This window comes from Hermetia illucens, chromosome 1 (genome assembly GCF_905115235.1).
Source record: "Hermetia illucens chromosome 1, iHerIll2.2.curated.20191125, whole genome shotgun sequence".
Classification (NCBI taxonomy): Eukaryota; Metazoa; Arthropoda; class Insecta; order Diptera; family Stratiomyidae; genus Hermetia; species Hermetia illucens.
The window spans coordinates 93,770,095-93,783,671 of NC_051849.1; the positions used below are offsets into that span (position 1 = coordinate 93,770,095).

Below are 13,577 nucleotides of genomic sequence, written 5' to 3' on the forward strand. Positions count from 1 at the left end.
ATTTTGCAAAAATAGTTAAACTTAACAAGATATGTGTATTGAATATCTGGTTTCAACGGTTTTTCCTTATTTTTTCTGAAGTGTTGATGTTTTATAAAACCACGCATCTAAACTGAGCGCTCCTGTCAATTTTGGGCCATTTGGAGATCTGTCGACTGTCGAGCCCTCTTGAGCTAGATGTCTTGTTACTATCCACCGGCTGATATTAACCCCCTAAATTTTTGTACGTGTTGTGGCAGTTGAGCTGCATTCAAGACACATAACAACATAAGATCGTCTCATTGAGCGTTTTCGTCCGAAACTATGTCGCTTTGTATAGTCTCCAATCTGTTGGTATCTTTGGTACGCACATCCAGCGAAGTTCCGACTTAAATTCAGATGTCAAGCTTCTTCAATTTGATTTTCAAGAGTTTCTATAAGTGCAACAATTTGTGCAGCATAATGATATGTTGTATCCCTTCTCCGATACTGGCGATGGAATAACTGACCTATAGGGAGATGCTCCTCTATTCTTCTCGCAAAAAGTTGTAAATTTTTCATCTCGTGTACTTCACAACTTTTATAGCATCAATTTAAGAATTCAAAATCGGATTCATAGCAGTTTGTGCCATCAAAACGGCGCACCACAGCATTAGTGGGGGTCCTCAGACCACCAGAATCTATTGAGTTGGATTTTATCCGCAAATAGACGGTAGTGATATCGCTTATGAATTTCGTCGTTATTGAGACTACAGAATCGCTCATCTTCATGTAGGGTGTGAAAACTTCTTCGGAGGATTCTTCGCCATTTTTCTTGGAATAACACATGAGGACTCGCAAGATCATTGTCTTATACAGTAAAAGCTTTGACCCTATGGTAAGACGCTTCGAGCGAAACAGTTTTTGTGAGCTGAAATATCGTTGCCTGGATCATCGTAGCTGTCGTCGGTTGTGATTTTCGACGCTAGATAGGCGAAATTATCAGCGGTCTCAAAATTGTAGTTTCCTATCTTTATTATTCTCATTTGACCCAACCAACCATACCCAATACCCAGCCTGAAGGACAGGTTAATACAATATGTCTCGTTTTTAGGCAGTTTAGGCAGGAGCCTCGCCTTCATCCTTCTTCGTCTGCAGTTTTTCATTAAGAAAGAACTCACTGCGATCAACACGTGGAAGTGGACAAGTGAGCTCTTTGTGTTGGTTCAGCAACGCCATATGTACCAATCCACGATTCGTCCTGGGACCGTGCCCCTTTGATCGTCCATTTTTATGCCAAAAGATAAAATGCATGCTGCGAGAATTTTTTGAAAATTTTCATAAGCAGTAGTCATCCTGGAGTGACAAGATGCTAGGCGGAACAAGGCTAAGTCTAAGCCAAAAGTTATAATAAATTTCTACAAGGAAAAAAATGGAAAGGAAACCCATAAACTGAAGCGGGCCGCGTTCGTAAAACTGGGATAAAAATAAGAATAAGCTTAATTTGGACGCACCTCTTGTTTACGATTTTTCACGATCTGCAAAAGGACAAGGGAATTTTGAGCCGCCATAGAAGGAAGGAGGCTCTTTAATGGTCTGGGCTGGCATTGGGTATCACAGGAAAGGAGTAATAAAATTTATATCCGGTTGAAAGAACAGCGTGGCATATATCGATATGATTTAAGATTACATATATCAGTGATCAGAGAATACAGATCAATAATAATAATAATAATCGTTGGCGCAATAATCCATATTGGATCAGGGCCTTGAAGTGTGTTGGACTACTTCATTGAAGATCGTAATGGTACACTACAGCACACTGTAGGAGGCAATGTGGTCAGCATTGCGTTCGTCCGAGATTATTACCCTGATTTGAAGCCAGGTACTCATTCGCAGCTGAGTGGGCTGGTATCCAACATCCAGTCACGACAACCAATCCCTCTGCCACCAATGGGATTTGAAATGCGACGTTCCATTACGACAGCAAAGAGCTCTAACCACTTGAGCTATCCGAACAATGCAAATTACCACAAAACAAGTCGGGAAACCGGAAGCTTGACGCTTCAGGTATTAAAGGTTTTGTGTTTCCCTATGTGAGGAGCATAACGTAGTTCTCCATTGGCTTATAGCATTGACCCGAGATATTGAAATCGTTCAGTTCTGGGCAGGTTACTGCCATTGCCAGAACTGAGCGATTTAAATATCTCGAAGGGCAGGTTACCGACATTGCCAAAACTCAGCGATTTAAGTATCTTGAGGGGCAGGTTACTGCCATTGCCAGAACTCAGCGATTTAAATATCTCGAGTCAATGCTATCTGCCAATGGAGAACTGCGTAATGAAATTATTTCACACATTAACGCAACCTGGATAAAGTGGCATTCCCCAACTGGTGTTCTTTGTGATCGACGTATCAGCGCACGTCCCAAATCTAAAATTTACTGCAATGTCGTCCGTCTACCGCTCTCTATAGTTCTGAGTGTTGGCCGACTATAAAGGTCAATGAACGGTGTCTTGCGGTAATGGGGACGAAGATGTTGCATTGCACTGGTGGCGTGACACGTTTTGATTACGTCTGAAGTGAGAATATCCGCGATCGATATGGGTTTGCATCGATCGTGGAAAAACTGCGAGAGGCGTTTTCGATGGTGTGGTCATTCATTCAACAAGCAGTATTGGTCAGAACATCGAAAGCAATGGTAAGCAACCACAAAGCCGGCCAAAACAATGGTGGCTTGATATGCTGGATGCGGATTTAAAGGTCTCAAGATTACATTCTGATCAGGCATTTGATAAAATAAAATGACGAAACTATGCTAAATCCTACCTGATCTCTCTTGGTGACAGGCCCCGCGACAGGTCGACCAAGAAAATGCATAGAATGTCGTTACAAACATGATGACCGGATTAAGTCACAGGCCTCGGAGAAATGCTAGGGCGTCCACCTCAGTCGACGCGGCAGGACGGGCCCCGGTCCTGTCGAGAAATGGGCAAGGGTTCTTGACACATGGACGGCGTCAGGACGTAAGCAAGTTAGTCCGCACACAACGAACAAAGCAAATACGTGTCTGCACGCTAAATGTTGGTACCCTAGCTGGAAAGACGGAGGAACTCGCAAGAGCCCTTCGGAAAAGGTGCATTGACATCTGCGCTCTGCAAGAAACCGGATGGTCTGGTTCCAAAAGCTGCGACATTGAACGCGAACGCGGTAAAAATGGCTACAAACTTCTCTATTTTGGTAACCCACACACTCAATATGGTGTTGGCATTGCCATCTCAGAGGGTTTCCGTGATGCCATTAAAGAAGTCGAACGATTTGATGATCGGCTGATGAAGCTCACCATTATATCAGCTGATCGCACTATTCACTTCTTCACCGCGTATGCACCACAGACAGGCCGACCTGATGCCGAGAAAGATGCCTTCTGGCAACTTCTCGATGAAAAGACTTGTCACGTGCCTGCTGACGATTACATAATCATTGCCGGCGACCTTAATGGTCATGTGGGTGAAAAGGCAGACGGTAACAGGTGCCATGGGGGAAAGGGGTTCGGAGCGCGCAATGAAGGTGGCGAGCGTATAATCGATTTTGCGGACACCCATGACCTTGTACTTATGAATACATGGTTCATCAAACGATTGTCTCATCTTCCCACATTTTATAGTGGGAGCAATAAAACGCAAATCGACTGTATTCTCATAAGACGCCAACATTTTACCACTGTCACTGATTGCAAAGTCGTTCCCTATGAAACCATCGCACCTCAACATCGGCCGTTGATTGCTGTCCTGCGAATTAAGCCACCGATAAAACGGCGTGAGGAACGCACTGGCCGGCCACGCATTAAATGGTGGCGATTTGGTGAGAAGAAAGAAGAAACGATCTCACTCATACGATTGCCAACCATTACGAATGTGGAAGAATCATGGAACCAAATGAAAGACACGATCCATAAAGCGGCCTCTGCAACCCTCGGGGTCACCAAGCCGGATAAGCGGTACATCAACCGAGATACTTGGCTTTAGAATGATGATGTTGAAATGAAGGTCCGTGAAAAGAAACGCCTGTACCACAAATTTCTCGACGATAAAACGCCTGCTAATTGGCAAATTTATAAGAATGCCAACCGGGAAGCAAAGAAAGCGGTCGCTGTCACCCGAGCGAACCATTTCAAAAATCTTTAGATAAACTGGACACTCGGGATGGCGAGAGAGATCTGTATCGACTTGCTAAAAGCCGTGATGAACGCACACAGGATATCGAACACTTCTGTTGTGTTAATGACAAGAACGGTACTTTGCTTACCAACCGTCGAGCCGCAACGGATGGATAGCGAGAATACTTCGAGCAGATTTCAACTGAAGAATTTGCTCATCCTCCACTTCCTCAATCATTGCCGACATTTGGAGCAGTTTCACCAGTCAGCGCAATTGAAGTCGAGGAGGCAATAAAACAAATGAAATCGGGGAAAGCAACGGGACCTGACGACATCGCATCTGAGCTCTGGAAAGCGAAGAGCTGGGACCCAACACTGTGGCTCAGTGAATTCTTTAACCGGGTTATTCAGGAAGGAAGAACATCATCTGACTGGCAAGAAAGTACCACTGTTCCAATATGGAAAAAGAAAGGTAGCCCAGCAGAATGTTCAAATTACCGTCCGATCCGGTTACTTTCCCATACCATGAAGATTTTTGAACGCATTCTAGACAACCGTATTCGCGAAATCGTTGAAATAAACGTGAATCAAGCCGGATTTGTCAAGAACTGCGGAACTACTGACGCAATACACGCTGCGCGGTTACTCATGGAGAAACACCGTGAGAAGCATCGCCCTCCTTACATTGCCTTTCTGGATCTAGAGAAAGCGTTTGACCGTGTGCCACACGAACTCATCTGGTATGCTTTACGACAACACTTCGAGCCAGAAGAACTCGTGCGCTGGGTTCAATTGCTCTACCACGATCCGAAAAGTAAAGTTCGAAGTATGGCGGGTGTATCAAAGCCGCTTCGTGTCTCTGTTGGAGTTCATCAAGGAAGCGCTCCCTCACCACTCCTCTTTGTTCTTGTTACGGACACCGTCACACGGGATATCCAACGTCCAGCGCCCTACACACTGCTTTATGCAGATGATGTTTTCCTAGCATCTGATAGCAAAAATGATCTCGAGCAACTTGTTCAAAAATGGAATGATCGCCTCATGCAACACGGTCTCAGATTGAATTTAAACAAAACTGAATTTTTGACGACCGATCCCCATGAAACAGGCACAATCACTGTCAGCGGCAGTGATCTGCCTAGAACTGAGCGATTTAAATACCTCGGGTCAACGCTATCAGCCAATGGAGAGCTGCGTTATGAAATTGCTTCACGCATTAACGCAACCTGGATGAAGTGGCGTTCCACAACTGGTGTCCTTTTTGATCGACGTATCAACGAACGTCTCAAATCTAAAATTTACCGCAATGTCGTCCGTCCAGTCACTCTCTATGGCTCTGAGTGTTGGCCGACCATAAAAGACAATGAACGGCGTTTTGCGGTAATGGAGACGAAGATGCTACGTTTGACTAGTGGCGTCACACGTTTAGATCACATCCGAAATGAGGATATCCGCGATCGTTATGGGGTTGCACCGATCGTGGAAAAGTTGCGAGAGAGGCGTTTTCGATGGTATGGTCACGCAATTCGTGCAAACGAGAATTCACTTGCAAAGATTGGTCTGAACATCGAAGTCGATGGTAAACGACCAAAGCAGACCTAAGCAACGGTGGCTTGATACGCTAGATGGGGATTTGAAAGCCTCGAGATTGCACCCAGATCAGGCATTCGATAGAGCCAAATGGCGAAGCCAATCACGACGAGCCGACCCCGCTTGTGAACGGGGCAAAGGCTGAAGAAAAAGAAGAAGTTGGATTTTCATGGAACTTGGCATGTGTATGCACGAGACTGTCCTCTATGCTGGTGCAAAATTTGGTATACCTAGGACGAGCTTAAGGAGAGTTTTTTAGTCAATTTCTAAAATTTATTTGAGCAGATACCGGAATGGGACATCTCTCGAAGATTAGATTTCACATAAGTGTTTTGCACAAAACCTTAAAAAGGGCTGGAGATAAATAGATTCTTCATAAATGCGACTTTAACATTCCACGCGAATGTCAATTATTCCGGGTAATTATGACGTCAGCATCTGATTTGCATGGCTTTGGAAGCAGTAAACTCGCGCGAAATTGCTAAGTTTGAACTGCTATAACTTTGGCGTTAATTGCCTGATTTCCATGAAATTTAGCACATGTATACGAAATATTGTCCCCTATGCTGGTACAAAATTGGAAGTCCTAGGATGAATTTAAGGGGGGTTTTTCAGTAAATTTCTAAAAAGTAGTAATATACTATTAGTAAGTTTATTTGAGCAGATATCGGAATGGGACATATTTTGAGGCCTAGATTTCATCTAGGCACACCACCCTGATTTTTTTCGGATTTTTAGGTTGGGTAGTTTCCGAAAATGAGTCCTGTCTCACTTCAAGTGCGTACATTTTGACTCCTTACTCACGCACTTTGCAATTTATGCCAAAACTTCAGTTTCGGAAAGTACAAATCGGGACCTTTCATCTGATACCCTACACAACTATATCCGGTGAAAAAAATTGTTGAATCCCCCCTTTGCATGGATGGCGAGCCCCCCTTTAAGCTCCACCTAAATTTATGCCACTCGCTGTATGCGTGAGATTTCATAGCTCCCATCTGTCTACCAAATTTCGTTCGGATCGGTTTAGCCGTTTTGGAGAAAAGTGCGTGTGACAGACAGACAGACAGACATTGAATCGATTTTAATAAGGTTTTATTTTACCCAAAACCTTAAAAACATAAGCTTTTAACGGGATAATCCAACAATTCATACAGGACAGATCATAAAGGGGTTCCTTAATAGTAAAAACATTCAAATATTAGAGTGGAAAATACTAATCTCATTCAGAAAATAAGGTAGGGGCAATTCATAATTCAAAACTATATTTTTTTTTAATAAAATTAGAAACTTTCTCAGGTCGAAAATATGACTCGACAAACAAGGCGTGATGGAGTAGTTAGTTAGGAAGTCCCGAGACAGTTACGAAGGCTCCATTTTCGTTCTTGGTTGGTTTTACAAATAGAGTTGCATCAGTGAAAATAAAGCAAAACGCTCCGTGACACTTCAAAAATTCGGATGCAGAATTGTAAGCGTGTGTTCTTTATAGATTTGTTTTTAATTGGCTGAGGACACTCAGATCTTCGTTGCACCCCGTATTTTCAATTTTTGCAGCAAATTTTAAAGTTATTATTACTGATGCAACCAGAAGCTTTCATCTAGTATATCACAGAGTGAATGATATCTCTTTCCAAAAATAATGATATTGCATATTGTTGTTATGGATTATTGACCTAATAGGTAATTCACACGAACTTGAGATCATCTGAAATGCGTTTCAACTTTAAATAACGTTGACAAACCATAACTCCAAATGAAATTTGATAGATTTCATATTATCGTGTAAATCCGACTGTTCACACAAATGCTACGGTGTTTTGTAACAATATCCACTGCAGGCTTTGATACGTGATAGTTCTCATGAATTTCTCACTCCATTACGGTGAAACAGGACAGGGAATAGCTTGAAGGAAGTGGCGTTAAAATGATATTGATGATACGCAAATGTTTACCAAAGCTCCAGTGATACACAAATACTTATATAAGTTTCTAACTACAGTTGTCCATACTAAGTGGCTTTATAGAAAGTTACTTGCAGATTTTTCTGTTAAAAGCTCTGAAAACAAATCTCTTTCGGGTAAAGAAACAAAAGTATGTTTCAAAGAGGGACAGTTCCTGAAAGTTTTTGTCACCTTCAATGGTAGAACCATTTTTGATTAAACATTTACACATGCTGTTATAAAACGTGACGTGATTAAAAACTCTACCGAATTTAGTACCATTGAAATATTTATATATGTTACACTCATACATATATACTGCTGCGTATATAACTCAGACGATATTCGACATCTGTCGCAAGTATTTCATCTTGAATTGTTGAAAGAAAACTGTTTGGCAAAACCCTGCTCGTCATTTTGAAAACATTTCGAACCATTCTTGGCATGCGAATTTCAAAAAGATTTTCTTCTTACTTACAAATATAAATTTAGCCGGAGGAGCGTCTCGAAGAATTTTAAATTTTCTGGCACTGAAGAAAGAAAGGCCAAATTGAAATACAAATGTAAGATATTTGCTCAATTAACGTCATGTAGTTGGATGAATAACTTTGGGAAGTACGTGCAGTACTAGAAGTCTGACAGTCTCTTTTGATATACTTGCATACTGCTAGATTGCATATTTTCTGTGGATGTAACTTTTAAACAAGTCAGGAGACCGCAAACTGTAAGCTTCAGGTCTGAAAATAGCTTGCATTTCGAAGCCAAGATTTCACGCGAGTGCATCATAACGGCTTCTTTAGGGTTTACCGATGACTATTATGATTATCGCATTATTATGTTAACTCAAGAAGAAAAGAGAACCGCTTCATGTTAAATTCCCCACTTTTCGATTCCTAATTCTTTCCTTTTCTTCCAATCTTAAGAGCAAGTTCAAAGGATTTCAAATACTCACAAGTTGTCCTTTCAGCAAATAGCATTAATGCATTTCAGATTTAGAAATTTTCAGCATTCGAATTTGTTCTGTTTTTAAGACCACTTAAAAGACAACCTTCATCATTAATCCTTCTATATTCCATTGATTTCGGAGGCCTTTTCTTAATAAGCTCAGTAAAAGAGTCAATCACTTGGCTCGTCTAGAGCAGCTGATAGCAGCTTTTCTCTCAACGCCATCTGGGAAGAGAGCGTACCTTCCTGTCAACCAACCCATGCTTTACGATAATTTCTGGAGGTTTGGGGAGGTTCCATTCGCTAGCATTTTCACTAGACGATGACCTCCCAGTGGCTTCAGTAGCTATTCTCAGATATTTAAGTACTTGATGAAGTCAGTTGCAAATAAATAACCATGAAAGGTTGCTTAGTTTTTCCATTTGATTATTGTTCTGGTTTTTGAAGTCATGTAGCCTAAACTGTTTTGTGCTGTTCTTATGTATTGTGTCAGTTTATGGAGTTTCAAAATCTGGTTCGGTTTCGCCCGCAACATGGTTCGTACTCATGTCGTGCTCAGAAATATACAGAATACTGTCTATCCCGTTGACGATGATATACATCTTAATGATGGGTAACACCACTCGTTTAAGGAAAATTCTGCCATGGAAACATTTCCTCCCAGAGATTAGATATTGTCTTCTATTTGTAGTCTAGCCTAAATTTGATATACCAGTAGCTTACTCCAACCTACAATTTTTATTTTTCACTATAGATATATATTTCGGGAGCAATTTTGACACCATTTTCGAAAGCTACATAAAATTTTGAAATGTGATATAATCTTAAAACATCACGTTTGTAATACGGTAATGTTAGATACTACGATGATGTTTGGTAATGTAGGGATGTTGTAATGTTTGGATCACGCCTGGTGATGCTAATGTGATATTCCACTTTAATGTAATATTAAGGGGGTCATCCCGTGTGTCGAATCTGCGGAATCGAATTTTTTTTTTGGGATCAGTTGTATCTAGATATAGTGTAGAATATATGGGCAAAGTGATTTTTTGATATTCGAAATCGTTCGGAAAATATAGCGTTAAACATATAATAAGCCGTAATATGCCCATCGCTGTAATAAAGCGCGTATTTATCGGTCCGAATGATGTTCGAATGACTTCGCTAAAAGAACAAGAAATGAAACCAAAGCTGTACATGTGTTTATTGAAGAAACCTAAAGTTTATGGACCAGGTATAGCAGATTAATGATCAGTTAAGATTTTATTGCTAAAAATCACATTCTACTTCTTAAATGCGTTTTTCTCGAAACTGCAAGTTGAAAATCTGCTGCCATCATAGCCCAAAATCTATCCAACGAAATTCTTTGAAATTTTCACTACTTATTCATAACATATTTTTACGGTCCGCAAACTAGGATAATTGCGATTCATTTGATAATTTTTTTTATTCACTAAAAAAGCCTTAAAAACACCAAAATTCACAAAAAAAAGTTTAACACGGCACCGAAAATGTAGTTTTTAATATTTTTTAATAATGTCTGAACGTGAAAATGCCGTTCACTTTTTTTTTTCTTTAAGATGATCGTAGCGCCCTCTAGCGTGACAGCAGAAAAACACCTTTTTAAGGTTTTGTGTACACACAAAAACCTTATTAAAATCGGTTTAGTGCCTGTCTGTCCGTCTGTCTGTCTGTTTGTCCGTCACACGCATTTTTCTCGGAGACGGTTATAGCGATTGACACCAAATTTGGTTGAAAGGTGGGAACTATGAACGCTCACGCATACAGTGAATTACATCCTTTTACGACGAATTTAAGGGGGGTCCCCATACATGCAAAAGGGGGGTGTAAAATTTTTGTTCATCAAATATAGTCATGTGGGATATCAAATTAAAAGTCTCGATTAGTACTTTTCAAAGCCGATCTTAGTTTTGACATTCGTTGGAAGGGTGGGGAGCGCAAGGGGTTGAAAGTGATCACTTCTTTAAGGGGGCCATTCTCAGAAACTACCAAACCGAAAAATCTGAAAAAAATCAGGAGGCTGCCACTATATGGTGCCTGGGCTCTGAAATACCTTCCATGCCGATATCTGTTTAAATAAAGTTAATAATAGTATATTACTCCAATTTTTTGTAATTGGTTAGAAACCCCCCTTAAGTTCATCCTAGTACCATGAAATTTTGCAGTGATATAGGTTATAACATAGAGCATGATCTCACCAGAGAGAAAGAAATACACAAAACCTTTCGTACCTGAAGCGTGCAGCTTCCGGTTTCCCGACTTGTTTTTGGAGATGGGAATATAAATTGCTCTGTATTTCAATAATGAACTATCCTATCGGGTTGGACGCATGCTTAATATATTAGTAAATATATGGTGAAAAAATCGTATTTGTATCTTTATCCAGCTCTTCACAAAAAAATTATAAACAAAAGCGAAAAAAACGGCCATCACACGGGATGACCCCCTTAATTTCGTAATATTATGAACGCAACCCATCCACCTCTGCTTAACAACAGAATAGAACAGATGTGAGGAAGCATACTATGAATTGCTTCAGCTCTGAACGAAACCGTCAGTAGTGTTTTCATTCACTACTTGTAGTGGAAAATCAAGAGATTTTCTTTCAGGATATGTTTTGCTAGTACTAGTGCAATTAGGAGTGTGCGGAAAAATATAATAAGGCTAAAAGATTATATCATGTTTAAGCTGCATTAGAAACTTCCCAAAATAACGAGATTTATTTTTCACAATATTAGAACGGATTAAATGAAAACAGTGCTGGTTTCATCAAATATTTATTTGGAATTAATTCGAGAAAATAGTGCTCCGAAATCTCCAAACCTTGCTTCAAATATTCCTGAAACTTTTCTTTTAGGCAAAAGTGAAACGTTAAATAAATCCAAATCAAAATATTTAATTATTTAGTTATACAAGCTTTGAATTTTTCTTATTCTATTTCTTCTTTCTACATAGTCATTTAGTATGTGAATTCTTCTATATACATAGTAATAACATCAATATACATATAGAACCTACGCTGAGACATCTAAATACCGGTGAAATATGTGAATCATCGAAATTTATGATAAAAAAATTCGTTTATCATGATGAAATAATAAGTGCACACAAATTATTATAATCACGATGACTTGGTGTATTTCAACATTCCTCATAGTCCATGTTACTTATTTATATTCTTAATTTTTCAAATCATCAAAAATTCAGATTCTTATCATCCAATTGAATGTGAATAACGGTTTATTACTCTAAAGACATTGATAAAAGGCTTCAAATCCGAAATATTATATAAATGAAGCATTTAACATATATGGAAGTGTATAGTATACAATTTTACTATGATATGTAAGTGAATGCGAGAAGTACATTGCACCGTCACGTAATAAGGTTAACATTTACTTCAAATTATTATTCATAACCAAATACATCCGAGTTCCGTCTATGAAACTAATCTTTCCCGTCCTCCTGTAATAACCAATTTATTGCCTCAGATAGCAAACGATGACTTGATGAAAATATTTACTCGCATGTGCTATATACCAACATTTCATTCGATGATACTGATTTAACGTTTCGTATAAAACAAAACTTTAATAAAAACGGTTTGTTGTCTGTCTATCTGTCACGTGAATTCTTCTCGAAAACGGTTATATCGATTGAAACGGAGTTTGATGGGCATACGGAAACTCAGTCGCCAGGCATGCAGTGAATGCCATGATTAGATAGGAGTTTAAAGAAGGGCTTTTCATCATACAAAGGGGAAGTGTAATTTTTCCTTCTGCAAATGTGTATTTATGAGCACCAGAATTGTAAGGAGAAAAACCGAACCCGGATGAAAACCATTGGGAAAAAACGGGCCCGGAATGAAAATTATACGGGCCCGAGGGGTATTTTTCCTCTTCGTCTTGTCAACCCTGGGGGCTTTAAACAGATAATAGTTTTGATTTTGGTTACAACATATGGAGGTGAAAGGTGCAAAGCACAAACTGAAAGTGATACAAGACTGAAATACTTTATAAAATTACCCAATATATAGAAATGAAAACATTCCCATTCATGCTTCTCAAAATATAACTCGTCCCTATATTGTCTTAACTAAAGTTAATAGTAGCAAATTATCAAACTTCGAAATAGACAAAAAACTCCTCATAAGTTCATGCTGGTACTAAATTGTACAGCAGCGTGAAGCACATATGTATATATGATTGCAATTTACATCCGCCTTTCAAGTAAAAGTAGTGATCACTTTTCATGCGCTGATCCCATGTAACAGCAAAGAACAAGCATTAGCAGTGAACACTTGATGGTGGTATTGCTTCTCCAGATTTTGAAGAAAACAACAAAGACGATTCTTGCTCTATTCAAGTTCGGTGTCGCCTGCAACGGAAACAACGCAACCTGGATATAGCTGCAAATTACTTAGTGCTTTCAATGTCCGTTCATAGAAAGGAAGAAAGAATGCATTGACCAATCCTTAGATTTGCTCAAATTTATCTTCAATCCCACTTTGCTTGCTTCCTTCTCCGAATCCAAAGCCTTTTGTCCGAGCTCCATGACTCTTTCACAGAGTCAAGCAGAAATGAAGCGTACTCGAGGTGTGCGGATCGATGACACCTTCCACTAAATCCCTCCAGGTCCCCCGGGGACAGTTATAAATTGCGCTCAAAATATTACACAAGGTGTTCATGTGGTCCATGATGAAAACCAAATCAACCAACTCTCTGGAACAAGCAACTCTCCAGGAGCTGCTATGAACAAGCCCGGCGGCTCAACTCTCCTTGAATGCACATGATTGCAATTCTATTTAGAGGAGCAGCCAGTATCCGCATATTATTTCGTCCACGAGGGGTGGAACTGGACCAAGTGTCATATAGTTCAGAACGGTCATGAAGTACGTACCTCTTCAGCTGCTCATCATCATGAATGAGAATATTCTGAGACGGACTTTCCAAAATCTTCCGATCGGC

General features: G+C 39.9%; 1 protein-coding gene and 1 long non-coding RNA gene across 3 annotated transcripts in view; one reads left to right on the forward strand and one right to left on the reverse strand.

The window, feature by feature from the left end:
• The window catches only part of LOC119661207 (RING-box protein 2), a 233,222-nt gene that overhangs the window by 203,682 nt on the left and 15,963 nt on the right, over window positions 1–13,577 (forward strand). The window lies entirely within an intron of this gene.
• LOC119661208 overlaps window positions 1–13,577 on the reverse strand; it is a 112,211-nt gene that overhangs the window by 74,654 nt on the left and 23,980 nt on the right. The window lies entirely within an intron of this gene.